This window comes from Stegodyphus dumicola, chromosome X2, assembly GCF_044657685.1.
Source record: "Stegodyphus dumicola isolate Sdum_Otavi_A_Nest chromosome X2, ASM4465768v1".
Classification (NCBI taxonomy): Eukaryota; Metazoa; Arthropoda; class Arachnida; order Araneae; family Eresidae; genus Stegodyphus; species Stegodyphus dumicola.
In genome coordinates, this window is record NC_140781.1 from 69,882,811 (window position 1) to 69,896,769 (window position 13,959).

The window sequence follows — 13,959 nt, forward strand, 5'->3', positions numbered from 1 at the left end:
ATCGAGAGAACAGTTTATTTCGTGTCATTTTTTAAGTTAGTGCAATGATGAGGAGAACTTTCCTCTTCGTTTCAACTCGAGAAAAGTTCTTCCGAAGGGGGAAGGAATCTATAGCTGTAACGTCGTCAGCTATTTTCCCACGGGCTCCCACGAAGTCTGGGAAAAGGAGACTTCAAATGGGCGCCAGATGACCACCCTGATGACACTTACGAATTCTTGAGGTCGAACGTGACCCCCAACAAAGTGCGGAAAGCGTATTGTTTTTACGAAAGGAGAAAACTTTCATACAAGTTCTCACGGGTTGTGGAGTGTCCATTGTGTGTATGCGACAGACTGTCGCCAACTGCCTGTTTCTCGAAATAATTTAGATAGACCTCCCAAAAAGACGTTCTGAATTTTCCCACGGAAAATTTCAGTTTCTCAGGCTGTCAAGACAGTATCTGAGAACAATCAGCGCCTGTTGACCAATGGAGAGATGCTCCGAAAAAGACGTTTAGCGAATCACTGCAGCAGACGCACAAGACACGCCCAGAAAACCTGGACATAAAAACAGTGAGTGAAAATAATTAGAGAGTTTTTTAGTCTGAAGTATACGCAGTCGTTGCGTAGAGAAGAGAGAGCCTTTCTCTTGTATTTTACGGCTCTTCCCGAGTCGCTAGTAAGCTTTAGAGAGCCCCTTTCTCTCTTGTGTATTTTACGGCTCGTCCCGAGTCGCTACTAAGCTCTGTCAAGAGCGGAAAAAGAAACCCTCAAGGAAGCGTAGCCGGACTTTTTCTCCGCTACCTCTGTTTGAACTCAAGTGATTATCGTTTCCTTTTGGAAAAGGACTACTTTGCTAAGCAAACTACTTTGTTATGATAAGCAGTTGAACTTACCTTAAAATTCAATTTGTGAAATTTAACACTTACCTTATTTTCAATCACGCTACCAATAAAAATTGCTACAGCTAAAATCGCTACAATATATAAGTTACATAAGGCATAGCAGTATACTACCATTTCTTTCTAAATCACTTCAAAACAGATGCATTTTGTGCGCGCATGGAAGGACTGATAGAAAAAATACTGGTATAGATTTAAATTTGGGTTTACAAAATTTTCAACTTGAGTACTTTAATTTCGACTTCAGTTTTTTTATAAACCTATTTCGATTCTTAATACTACCCTATGTAACCCAACCATATATCTTTAGCCAAAAAGAAAAAAAAAAGGCAAAACTAAACACTTTCTTTTAAAAACCATAAGCGTCAAAAATGAATTTATTAACATGTGGCAAACAGTTATGAATCCTAAATAAGATATGATGTTATAATTAAAATATTAACATTATCTTTAAGCATCACGTTACTGCTTATCTGTAAGGTCCAAATAAAACTGAACGTGAAAGAAAAACGACACAATAATTTCCATTATTGGGATAAAATATAGCGCAATATTGACTGACAAACGTTCAGGTCCATTGTGCTCCAACAAGTATCGAAGTGTCATTTTTGAAAACTGAGAAATACCTTAATTATGGTAAAATACAAGTGCTCTCTAACTGCTTGTATTCTTTTACTTTCAGTTCGTTCTCAATTAATTCTTTCTCACAGAGTAGATGAGATATTCAACTTCTCAACAATAATCAAAATTACTTCCGCTTTCTTTGTTCTGTCTATTGGCAGCTTTTCTCTCTTCTCTAGCATCTACTGTATTTTCAATAGGTTCAACCAGTAATCAATAATATCGGTCGGTTGCAGCAAAGCATTTAATCTTGGATCTGAATATAAAGACAACCGAAAAGCCTTTTTTCGGAGATACGTTTGCCGTTATTCTTATCAACTAAGTTTCTTACAATCAACTACTTTTTCTGACATTGCTTTCTTTGCAATACTTCTTCACTTAGCAAAAGTCTATTATAGTTCAATTTGAAATTTACAATTTTATCAGATGTCAAGCATAGATTTATTGAGGATCCAGTTTCTTTCAAATAAATTTGGTAGATTTTTGTATGCCTGTAAGTTTTCTTTATGTTAATTAAACCAGTTATTTTATGTTTTGGATCATTATTGTTACTTCTGCCTTCCGTTTTCAAGCCAGATTAATTAAAAATAATAAATAAATTAGTTCGCGTGTACTTAAGGCGAGGATTTTGGATTATAAGACAGAGCGTGTTCTGCCTCTCGAGGCCACATTACTAGGTTTCTATATCAGATAAGATTTATAGTCTTCGGGTTTGCATTATAAGCGCCGATACTGAATCTGCAGGTCAGCTGGATGAGTGAGCTAATTTCGCGGTAAATTGATCTGTGCTGCCTTTGGCCACTAGCTTATTTAGATTTAACTTTACATTTGAACTTGATGTTACTTTATTTATCTCACTTTTAAAACTAGCAGAGCTTGTAAGTACCAGGTGTGCTTTCCTTTCTTTCTTTAGTTTTAAATAAAAGAGTCTTTTACACCCTTCTCAAGTTTCAGTTGTTATTTTAAACTTAGCGATAATTCGCTTAACATCTACTAAGAGTTTGGACACAATTAAATAATTTCAAAACATACCAAACTTTATTACCTCCCTTATTTACTTCAGCAATTTTAATAATTTTGTTATTGGCTATGTTTTAGCAAGCAAGGCTTGACATCTGTTACATATGGCCAGGTATTTCGAATCTGATTTTTTTCTGTTTTCGTACTGTAGGTTTGGGATGTATCTTTTTCTTTATCACAAAAAAGTAAATTTTAATTTAAATTCAATTTGTATGTGCGCGTAATTTTTAATTTGAAATGATATTCTTAATTTTTCATTCAAGTTTTTCATTTATTTTCAATAAAATTTTAATTTTGATTGGGACTGAGATTTTCAAAACTGTTTTGATTCCATTTTTCCTTAGTTGAATACTAAGGTGATATTTATCGTATCGTCGAGAAATTATATTAGGACATTTAGTGAAATTATCTTCCTTTCTATGATAGTGCTATAAGTTTCTACACCTTCATCATTATGGGAATAATAGAGGCTATATTGAAATACACTTTCTTTCGAATTCTGTATTTTCCTAAGCAATAAGATCTAGATAACAATATATTCGTTTTAATATAATTTTATCTCTTTATATAAACTTTCTCTTCCTTAAGATCTCTACAATTCTGCACATGCGCACTGATTGCTTCCATAAATATAGCGGCACATACATAACGTATCATGCAGTAAATTTTCGAAATTATTAAAATTCAAGTCAGCCTGCACTGCTTTCGTGTTGGATAGTATCCAGACGGTTTGGATGCACGTATTAGTGATTAATCTAGCGGAACAGATTTGCAAATTAGAGAACTCAATAGCACTTATCCGTCTCATTTCAAAACTATCATCAAGAATATTCACAATGTAGACAATAGAATTACGGAATGGATGGGAACGGCAAGCTCTCCAATATAAGAGTAATATCGTAGAGCCAAATATAACTGTTCATAATTTTCATTTCAAGGTACTGAGATATAATTTTCTCCTCCGTTTTAATGACAGTATTTTATTCCCAAAGTGCATTTACAGCAAAAGTGCAGTAAAGAATAGGTATTTATTACCGTCATCCATATTTGTATCTTAGCAGTTACGGTCAGTTCCTAATATTAACAATTCATAGAAGCAATATCATTTAATACAACTGCTTGCTTTAAAACTCGTAAGCATAATTTGGAATTCAGTGCTTATCTCGAAAAGATTTTAAACATTAGCATGTTGCGGTCATAATGCTCTTATGCATTTTAATTTTTTTCTCTTTTAGAATTATAATTTATTAAAATGTGTAAATGTAACTCATTTTCGGTTCCAGTCTCTGTGAAGCTATTCCTTTTCGGGAAAAAATCGCTTTTAATATAACTAGAGATACACCCCATTATTTAACATATGAATATTCTAACGTGTTTTAATTATCTGATTTTAAGAAGACTGTAATAAGAGAACTGTAACTTGGAAACGAAATGTAAATATCAATTTCAAAAATCTCAAAAACTGTAGCTACATGAAAACTTTGGCTATTCAGTAACATAATAATTGTCATGCAGAATAAAAATACTGTACAGTGAATCCTCTCCTAGAGATCCCCTTCCGTAAACTTAAAAAAATAATCAGCATTTCGGGATGACATAAAAAATTGCTTACATTGAATATTACTTTTCTATGTCAGCTTCACAGAAGCTCAAATTTGGATCCATGGGGGGGGGGGCTTAGCATTCTGTGAAGGTTGCTTTTTGCTTTTGAGTCTAGTAATGAGACGAAACATTTACGTAACATAAAATCCATCATACTTTAAAATTTCTGGTGGATCAAGTATTATTACATAAATGTAGAAATAATGGGCGGTTGTAAGGAAGTGCACTAAAAGAAAAAGAATACGAACAGTGCACGGACTAGGAAGAATAATAATTATGCCTAGAGCAGATACTTTACATTAAACTTAGAACATATATTTTACATTAAACTATTTTTAAAGCGTTATTCGAAATTCCTTTCTTAATATGACCGAATACTAAATATCTGAGTGGGCAGGAAATTTGAATAGAAAAATAGAAAGAAAAAGTACAACAGTTATTTAAGATAAATTTATATATATTCAGACATACTGATATTCACCACAATGGCTGCAAATGTATTTTGTTTCAAAACTGGGTGCTTGAAGTTTCTTAATTATAAGACAATAAGAAAAAAAAAATGGACGAAATCGTCAAAATTCTGTAGCAGTTCCAAACGAAATCTTAAACTTTTCTATTGTTGTGTAAAAGGACAGTGAAATAACAATGCATAAATGAATGCAGCAATTGTCATTATCAGCAGAATAAAATCCATATGTATACAAAAGATTCTTTTCTTTTCTTTATTTGCATGCTTGAGAGTACTTTTAGGCCAAAGGGCGTTCACGATACTATACCACACATAATACCGAAAGATTCGCGCTAAGAAATTTCGAGGTATGCTGTCACTGTTTCCCCTTTCCATTACCCACCCACTGTCATTGACCTAAAACGCAGAGAAAAGAAACTGTATACAATAATTCTCAAATCTTTTTGTAGATTATTTCCTGCTGTTTGAAGGTAAGGTTAAAAAGCATAGACCAGCACACCTTTGTTCAGCTTTGATTTATGTGATGGTAACATGTTTCGCTGCAATGTACTAAATTGAAGATTCAACAGCATTAAAATAAATATCTGAACATAAAACAACATTTTCATTCGAAATTGAGTTAAATTTTCCCATAATTTAGGTGTTATTTTACGGTATATGATTCAATCGAAAATTAAGATATCCAATTCTAGAGACCTTTTCATACTATCTCGGAGACAAGAAACATGGGAAATCAACTATTCTTTCGCCCGAATTCGTGCTGTGGATCTTCAAAATGCTAAATGAACACGAAACACTTACCATACTACAGAACTCAAGAGGGTTATGCTATGACTCTTTATACCTTGAGTCTTAACGAAACGAATTAGTCTCAGCTGAGTCTCACCGAAAATTATATTCAACTTCATAGTCTACAGGTTGAAAATAGTAGTTCATTAAATAACATATATAAATTTTAAGTATCATGTACTATTAATTTATCATCGGCTTGCCAATCCGCAAACACAACGTAAACTTTTCTGTGTTTGATAGATAACTGACTTGTTATTTTTTAGATTGTTTTAAAATATATCTTCTTCCAGCAGACCTGGAAGCTTGAACCAGCCGTATTGACTATTTAGTCTTCTCCTCACCGACAGCAGCGTGCACCACAGAGACCACTAATACATACGGAAAAAGAGAAAGAGCCATGCATTCAATGAAGTGGTACGCGGGATTTTGATACGCACGCTAGTTTTCGCACTATGGGTTAGTCTGCGCTGACTATTAAACATTATGAAGTAACTTGTTTTAAAATGTCGAAATCGTAAATAAAGTCAGCAGTTCTTTTGGAACTTGGGATTATAGGCTAAGTTATTTAATGCTAAATTCAGTTTTTAGTATGTGCAAGAATTGATCATATCATTGTGATGGAAGCCCGTTGCATTTTAACAACATACAATTCTGATGCATTTTATCGCACTGTTATCGCATTTAAATTATGAAAACATTAAAAGCTGCGATATGATGATATAAAATCACCCTTAAAAGTCATCCAGGCTTTCCTATTAGCACGGAAAAAAAAAACGGTACGTTGAACGTAAACTTTTTTATGCTGTTCATTCTTGAGTTAAGCATAAAGAGAGTAAAGCACACACTTATAATACCTCTTGACTAATCCGTTAGGTTTTGCTTTCATCATTAATTTTCATATTTTCTCTCTTCATATGCTAATACTAAGACCTTCTAGGTAAATAGAGCAAGGTACTTTGTTATGCTTAACATTAATGAAGCTGATATGTATAATCTCATCATTATGCATATCAGCTTCTGTAAAAGAAACGTTATTTGTCCAAGACTTGCCTGGTTAACTAATGATATTAATATATAGCGATACATTAAAATGTCTTTCTGTCACCCTCATGAAGTTTTCTCATTGAATATGCATCATTTCTTAATTTTGCTTAACCAAATTTTCGCCGTACACGTCTCAAAGGAACTGTCATACGTAACATTAATATTTCGTCACTTAGATAATTTGTCTTAAAATAATGATCGGTTTAAATGATTAACAATTTTATTTATGTAAAGCATTCTTGACAAATCCTTTATTGTGATGCATACATACAATACATAACAGCTGAGTGTGACGTAAATCAGTGAGCATATACGACTGATTTATGTAACTTTAGGCATTGGACTTTTTGCAGAAAAGACGCTTTTGTTTCATTAAAAGAAAAGGAGTAAAAAATGTTTTAAATTTCAAATCATTTCTAAAAATATTTTTTTCATTACTGAAGCGCTTCTCACCCTTTTGACTAATGTAAACGTACCAGCTAAACAAAAACTGAAAACCTTTAGTACCACCTCTACAAAGTACTACTACATCACCATCTTGAACAAAGCTAGATCGCATAAATTTACGAGTGTTAGAGCAAAAATCTCGATCAGGTTGTTGGGGTTTAAATTTTTGAATTTAATAGTTAAAAATAATTTGCTTTTTTGCGTACCACATTTTACTCTTGCGTACCAACAGTGGTACGCGTACCACCGGTTGATAAGCCTTGCATTAGATATTTAAAATCAAGTTATTTAAATATGATAAAGCACACCAGGACTATCTGCCTAAGCGGAGATACTTTCTGGAGGAACTTTCCAAGAGAAACTGTATAGTATTCACGTTACACATGGGAAAAAACACGAAAAACAAACATGCTGGCAGTCCGTTCGCTTGGTTTCGAACTAGTGTCTAATTCAGCGGTTTTAATCACTATACCACTGATGGGATTAGGTATCTGAATAATTTAGAGCTGATTGTTTATAAACATAGCAATTTATCTTGGTTGTTTGAGAATTTTTTAAAATACTAATAATATGTAAACACTATTTGTTATAAAGCGTTTTATTAGCATATTTTAGCCAATTTGAAAAGGAAAGATATTGTGCGTTTTAATAGCGAATTTTAGCATTATCTTTCATTCTTAGCAATAAAATTCTATCTTTTAATTATTAAGCAATCCTATTACAATTTATGATAAACAGTTTCTTATTTGATACTGTACCATGCAAAAAAAATTTCGTTAAAAAAAAGTGAAGACACATTTTGAGACGCGTGGGTATTTATTTATTCATTTGGAGACACAAATGTCAAACGTTTTCTGCAGTTCAGATATAGTAGTTTGTTTGACATTTCTGCCTACAGTAAAGCGGTTGGACTCTATATGTATAATCAGGCATAAAAATTCTTTTATTTTTGAGTGTAAATTTGACTGACGCATTTTATAAGCTCATCTTGCGATCTGATTTCCTTTTGTTTAGCAGTTGCAAATAAAAACACCGAAAGGGAAAAAATCTAAGAATTCTCATCTTATTTTACTTTGTACTGTTCCTTTATGTTAATTAACCAGTTATTTTATGACTTAGACCTTTGCTATTATTTCTTCCCTCCGTTTTCACACCAGAATGCAAATTAGTTCGCGAATATTTAAGGTAAGGTTTTTAGACTGTAAGACAGAGCGTGTTCTGCCTCTCGAGGCCATGTTACTAGGTTGCTCGTTTAGAGAAGATTTGTAGCCTTTGGCCTTGCATTGTAATCGCGGATAATGAATCTCTACGGCGGTTAGATTGTGTGCCAACTTCGCGTTAAACTGATCTGTATAGCTTTCGGCTACTAGTTTACTTAACTTAAATTTTACACTTGACTTAACGTTACACTCCACAACAAGTGTATAATTTGCTTAACGTCTACCAAGAGTTTGAACAGTAGTTGGATGATTGCAAAATACACCAAACTCTATAACTTAAAACTCAGCTGTTTACATTTGTCACACAAGGTACATGTCTGGCAATCAGGCCTTCCAACTATTCTATTTTAAACAAAATCCCACTAATTTAGAACACTAAACTTCAATTAATTAAAAAAAATCATTTACTTTGTAAAATTTTTGTAATTTCCATTCCCTTTTATTGTTTATCCAAATTTTGGAATTAACTCTTTTTTTCCGAAATCTTCATTTAGAACGGTAATTCTATTTAATTCTCGAGAATGCTCGCCTAAAAACTGCGCTTACATACATTTACAGCATTAGGAAAATGTATGATTATGTTGCTACAGGTTTCGTGTTTTAAATACTGATCCTAAGTTTCAGTTACAGAGTTTAATAAAAAGAAGGGAGTTAGAGTGCTTAGTAAAATATGAAGGAGGGAATGGATTTAGCTATGTGGTGACCCACTAAAAGTAAAATCTAATTTCTCATATACGCCCTATCCACAGATGTCCATACCAGGCTTTTACTTTCGCAATCGTTAGTTCCACTTAGAAATTTATTTAAATGACGCAAAAACTCACGTTTTGACATTTTTAAACTTAAAGAAATCTACAAAAATTACGAAGTCTAACTTTCTATACGTTCCTATGATCTCTATAGTTATATTTACGAAAATGGTTTAAATAATAACAAAAATAAAACAAAAAAAAAAAAAAAAAAAAAAAAAAAAGAGGCTCATGGAAGGCAAAAATTGACCGAGATAATTAATTATAAAGTCTCATATAGCTTTTGTGGAAGCTCAGAGCTCGTGTAAAGCGCAATATATAAATTTGTATGTAACTAAATATAAAATACCGACTTAGAAAAAAGTTCTGATGTTAATAGAATAAGTGACGAGGGTCGATGTGCAGATTGTCGAGAAAAGTTTTGATCATTATAGAACTTTTAAACAGATCCTAATTTTTTTAGCACAGCATACAAATGGTAAGATTCCATTGCTAAACAGTTCTCTAATTTAAAGAATTAATCTGCATATTCTTTTGAATTAGAAGAAATATTTAAGCTGGATTGATTACTTTAATAATCAATAAAAGCGTTGTATTTCAGAAACTGATGGGAGAAACTCTCTTAGCTATTGCAAAATTAAATATTAAAAACATCAGCAACAGCAACAACAGGGGGGGGGGAATCAGTGTAGCACTACCCTAAATTTGGCAGTATGCGAGATAACAAAACTAGAAAATAAATAATTCATGAAAATGAAATATTGTTTATGCTAATATTAAGACAAAAATACATGTTTGTAATTCAAAAGAAAATCATAAAATTCTGTAGTTTATCAAATTGAATGATTTTAGTGTAATGTTTATTCGAAATATCTGCGCTAAACTGCTACACATAGTTGTGTCCGTAAAAGAAAGTGCTTTCGAAGTTTGTTAGTATATCAAGTTTTGCACACTCAGTCACAGCTAATGTACGATTGAGCAGGTCTGTAGGGATTCTAGATTCTCTTTCATAAACTTCGGTGCCCACCAGCGGCCGAGCGGTAAAGTCGCTGAACACTCGTAGTTCGGTCGGAAGTTCGAATCCCGCGAACGGGCTGGCTGCATGGGCGTTTTCGGGGTTTCCCCATGTGTAACGTGTATACGAGTCAGTTTCTCTTAGAAAGTCCTCCACGAAGGCATCCATCCCCTTAGGCAGATAGACCTAGTGTGCTTTGCCATAACTAAATACACACACATACATAAACTTCACTTCGAACTATTTCCTAATAAAAATGATCCTAATTAAAAGTATTCCCAGTTAAAAGTATAAATTTATAAAAGTCTAGAAAGAACATTTTGCACAGCAGATTTTAGCGAATTCTAATACTCCTTTCTTTGTTAAAAGAAAAAGTGTAAAGAATCATTCGCAAAGATATTCGTAATCTTTTTAGAAATTACCACACGTCCGGAAAACACTGGAATTCACCAAACCCATCTGAAGCGAAGAAAATAAACAATAAGAGAAAAATATCTAGTGTCAGGTGATTAAGTCAGGTGATTGTAGAGGCCAATCCACTCCTCATATCCAATTAATATTAGCTTTAAATGTACCTCTAAAAAAATTGGTGGCTTTGAAAATTTATGTGCTGGAGCACCATTATACAGAAATCATGCAGCTGACAAATCTTACAGCGGGACATTTGATTCTAAAATGTCCCACATTTCATATTTTAAATTTAATTTATATGTTTACGTTTAATTAATTAAAACTGCCATAAAAGTTTAATGGTACAATCAAAGTTTCGTTCCATAACCCACACCAAACAGTTATTGGTTATAAGCACTGTGAATGGACGAACCTTACACATTAGCAAATCGCAGAGGTATATTATTTAACGACCTTAAATGGAAACTGAAACAACCTCATATTATCCTAATTTAATTTTTAATTCACCTCTCAAGGAGGGTGATAAATTCGATTTTCTGGCGCTGTAAAATCCTTAAAAATCTCAAATTTTAAAATTAATTATCTTGGGCAATTTTTGTCACTCAGAATTCAAAATTTGTATTTTTTTAAATAATGAGTCTGACATTTTACTAAATATAATAAGTATAGGGACAGGGAGAACATGTAAAAACTAGATTTCGTAATTTTACAAAATTGCTTAATATTAATTTTAAAATGACAAAGCGTCATTTTAAATTTGCGTCATTTAAAACATTATATATGTGCGTATTATATTTGCGTCATTTAAAACATGCTTATAACGGAAAGTATACGACGATCGGTTGCGAAAATAAAGGCCGACATGGTGTAAACCTTAAGGAATAAACACTATATCAAGAGAACAATTCATTGCATTTTAAATTGATTAAAAAAGAGATGCAAAAATGTTTACCTGCAAATTCCTCAGAAATGTGAAAGAAAGAATTACCAGCTTAAATAATTCTTTTATGCCATATATAAATGCGAATCACGTAATTTAAGTAAAATGAGAGCAAATTTAGGGAGCATCTACGAGAAAAATGTCGTTCTTGTTGTTGTTGTTCTTCCTAAATTAATATTCAATAAAACAACACTTGTTTTAAAAGTTGTAGCTGTTGGCTTGAAATTATTTATTAAGTATATCTCTATGATATTTTCATGGAGAGTTATGAAGCATTTTACCTTTGATTATTTAAAATAAAACTAAATGTAACCTATTGTTCTAAACTAAATGTACCTATTTCACTAAATGCAACCTATTGTTCGTTTGCTAAAACTGTTCCTATAATACTATCAACTTAATTGTTAGAAACTTTAGTACATATTTAGAATTAATATTTAATGAAATCAAGCTTAAGGTTGCTTTTTTTTTCAATTTATACTCTAGCTTTATTTATTTAAAAAATGAATTCCAGATTTTTCTCAATTTTCTAACCTCGCTCTATTTGCAAAGAAATAACAGAATGCACTAGCTTGAGCACAACGCATTCCTAATAAAAATTATCCTAATTAAAAGTGTACCTAATTAAAAGCATAAATTTACAAAGACTGGAAAGAAAAGAGCATTTTGCATAACACATTATTGCGAGTTTTAATACTTCTGTCTTAGTTGAAACAAGGTAAAGGATCATTCACAAAGATATTCGCATCTTTTTTAGAAATTATCACACGTCCGGAAAGCACTGGAATTCACCAAAGCCATCTGAAACAAAGGAAATAAATCTAAGTAAACTAGCTTCATAAGATATTCGCTACCATCCTCTTCGGTTGGATTATTGCCAACAATTTTCTTAATATGTTCTTGACTCCTCTTTGCTGCTTCTAGGATCCTGGGGATAAATTACATTTTTCATCAAAGATTTCTTTCAAGAGCAGCGTCAAGAACGGAAGAACAAATATCCGAAATATAATCCACTTATTATCTATGCTAAATTAGTGTTAATTATCGACAAACTAAGCACCTACTTGGCGATTATTATCCTCTGAAGTTTTATGAGGGTTTATTTTTATGAAGAAACTTCATCAGTAGCCTTACTTTGTATCCCAGGAAAATAATCGCCTGTCTCTGGTTTCATTACAGCTAACAAGCTGGAAGTAAATCTTGGAAGCAGCTTGAAAAACTTTTACACATTTAAAAATCTGTTTGCAATTTCTTTCCTGTATTACCTACTGATGCTAGATATGCGCTTGCAATTGAAAAACTTCCGCAAAAGAGCAGAAAGTATTATGAAAATATTTTCCACACTGGAGGTGGGAGGGCTCTATGCATATAATACAACTATTTATATGAATCTTATAAAAATACTAAAATGTCCTATATGTTTTAACTGGTTAATGCATGATGTTTTAACTGGTTAATGCATGATGTTTTAACTGGTTAATGCATGATATTTTGCCTGATACACACAATTAATTAATAAATTTATTACTTAAAACATTTATTAATTAAAGCCTTTCATTAATTTAAGCATAATACATAACGGCTTATACAGCGTTCCTTACGTTGCTTGTATTTCCTTAAATATTGATGCCAGATGTCTAATGTTTAAACAAACAAAGGCTCGGAACACATTTTTGAGCACTTTGTATACATGCTTACATCATTAGAAGGTACAGAAACTTTATATTTTACGTACTGTAATTATATTTTACATACTGTAGTAATTTCAGTACTAATCCACTTAAATCCAGTAATTTCATTAATAATAACATAAATATAGTAATTAATAATACTGTAATAAATTAACTAATAATATACTAATTTAACATACCATAATAATTTTACTACTTCTTTCACCTACTATAAGAAATACTTCTGTTCAGAAGAAAATTTTAGTTATAGCAACTTAATTTTCATGCTTTTTTAAAACTGTTTGATAGATATCAAATCTTGCTACAAAGTAAGATAGAAAAAATAGGCACTTACAATTCCTACAGTATCTCATATTATTAGTCGATATTCAGAAATGCAGTAACGAAGAGTTACTATTTGTTATACGTCATCAAATGTAAATCTAATACGGAATGCAACATTTTCCCCCAGCATGGTTGTAAATGAATTTCAATTAGTTTAGACGATATTTGTGTCATATGCGAATTTGCCGATTTTCATTTCGATATTTTGGACGATATCGAGGCTTCATTCTATTTCATAATCATTCTCAAGCAAAATCTTCCTAAGTTAAAATTAAAACAATTGAAGTATTTTGGATCGAACATTCATGGAAAGTAAAAATATGCGATTTTTCACATGCATTTAATTACAGAAGCTATAATACCATGAAGTTGTTTTGCTATGATATTATCGTATTTTGTGTTTCATATAGTAAACGAGACAACTCCTTTCGCTGAATGAATTCTACGGTAGAATTGACAAGTACACACACCGAAGCATAACCCGAGAAATCCACTGCATGATTCCTGAATTTGTTTTTTTTTTAAATCAATAATTATATGTGTCTTTGTCTTTGAGATAGCCCCAAATGAAATACGCTTGGGTAAGGCTAAATCAGGAGAGCCATTTAGTTAATGTTTCTGCAACGATATACCTGTGACCCTACATTTAAGGATGGTTATCGAGATCATGGCAATGTGGATGGTTTCTTTATTCAGGTAAATCCATATTACAAGTCATATCATTATATCACAT

General features: G+C 32.2%; 1 protein-coding gene across 6 annotated transcripts in view; it reads right to left on the bottom strand.

The window, feature by feature from the left end:
- LOC118192271 (atrial natriuretic peptide-converting enzyme-like) overlaps nt 1-13,959 on the bottom strand; it is a 1,449,396-nt gene that overhangs the window by 366,910 nt on the left and 1,068,527 nt on the right. The window lies entirely within an intron of this gene.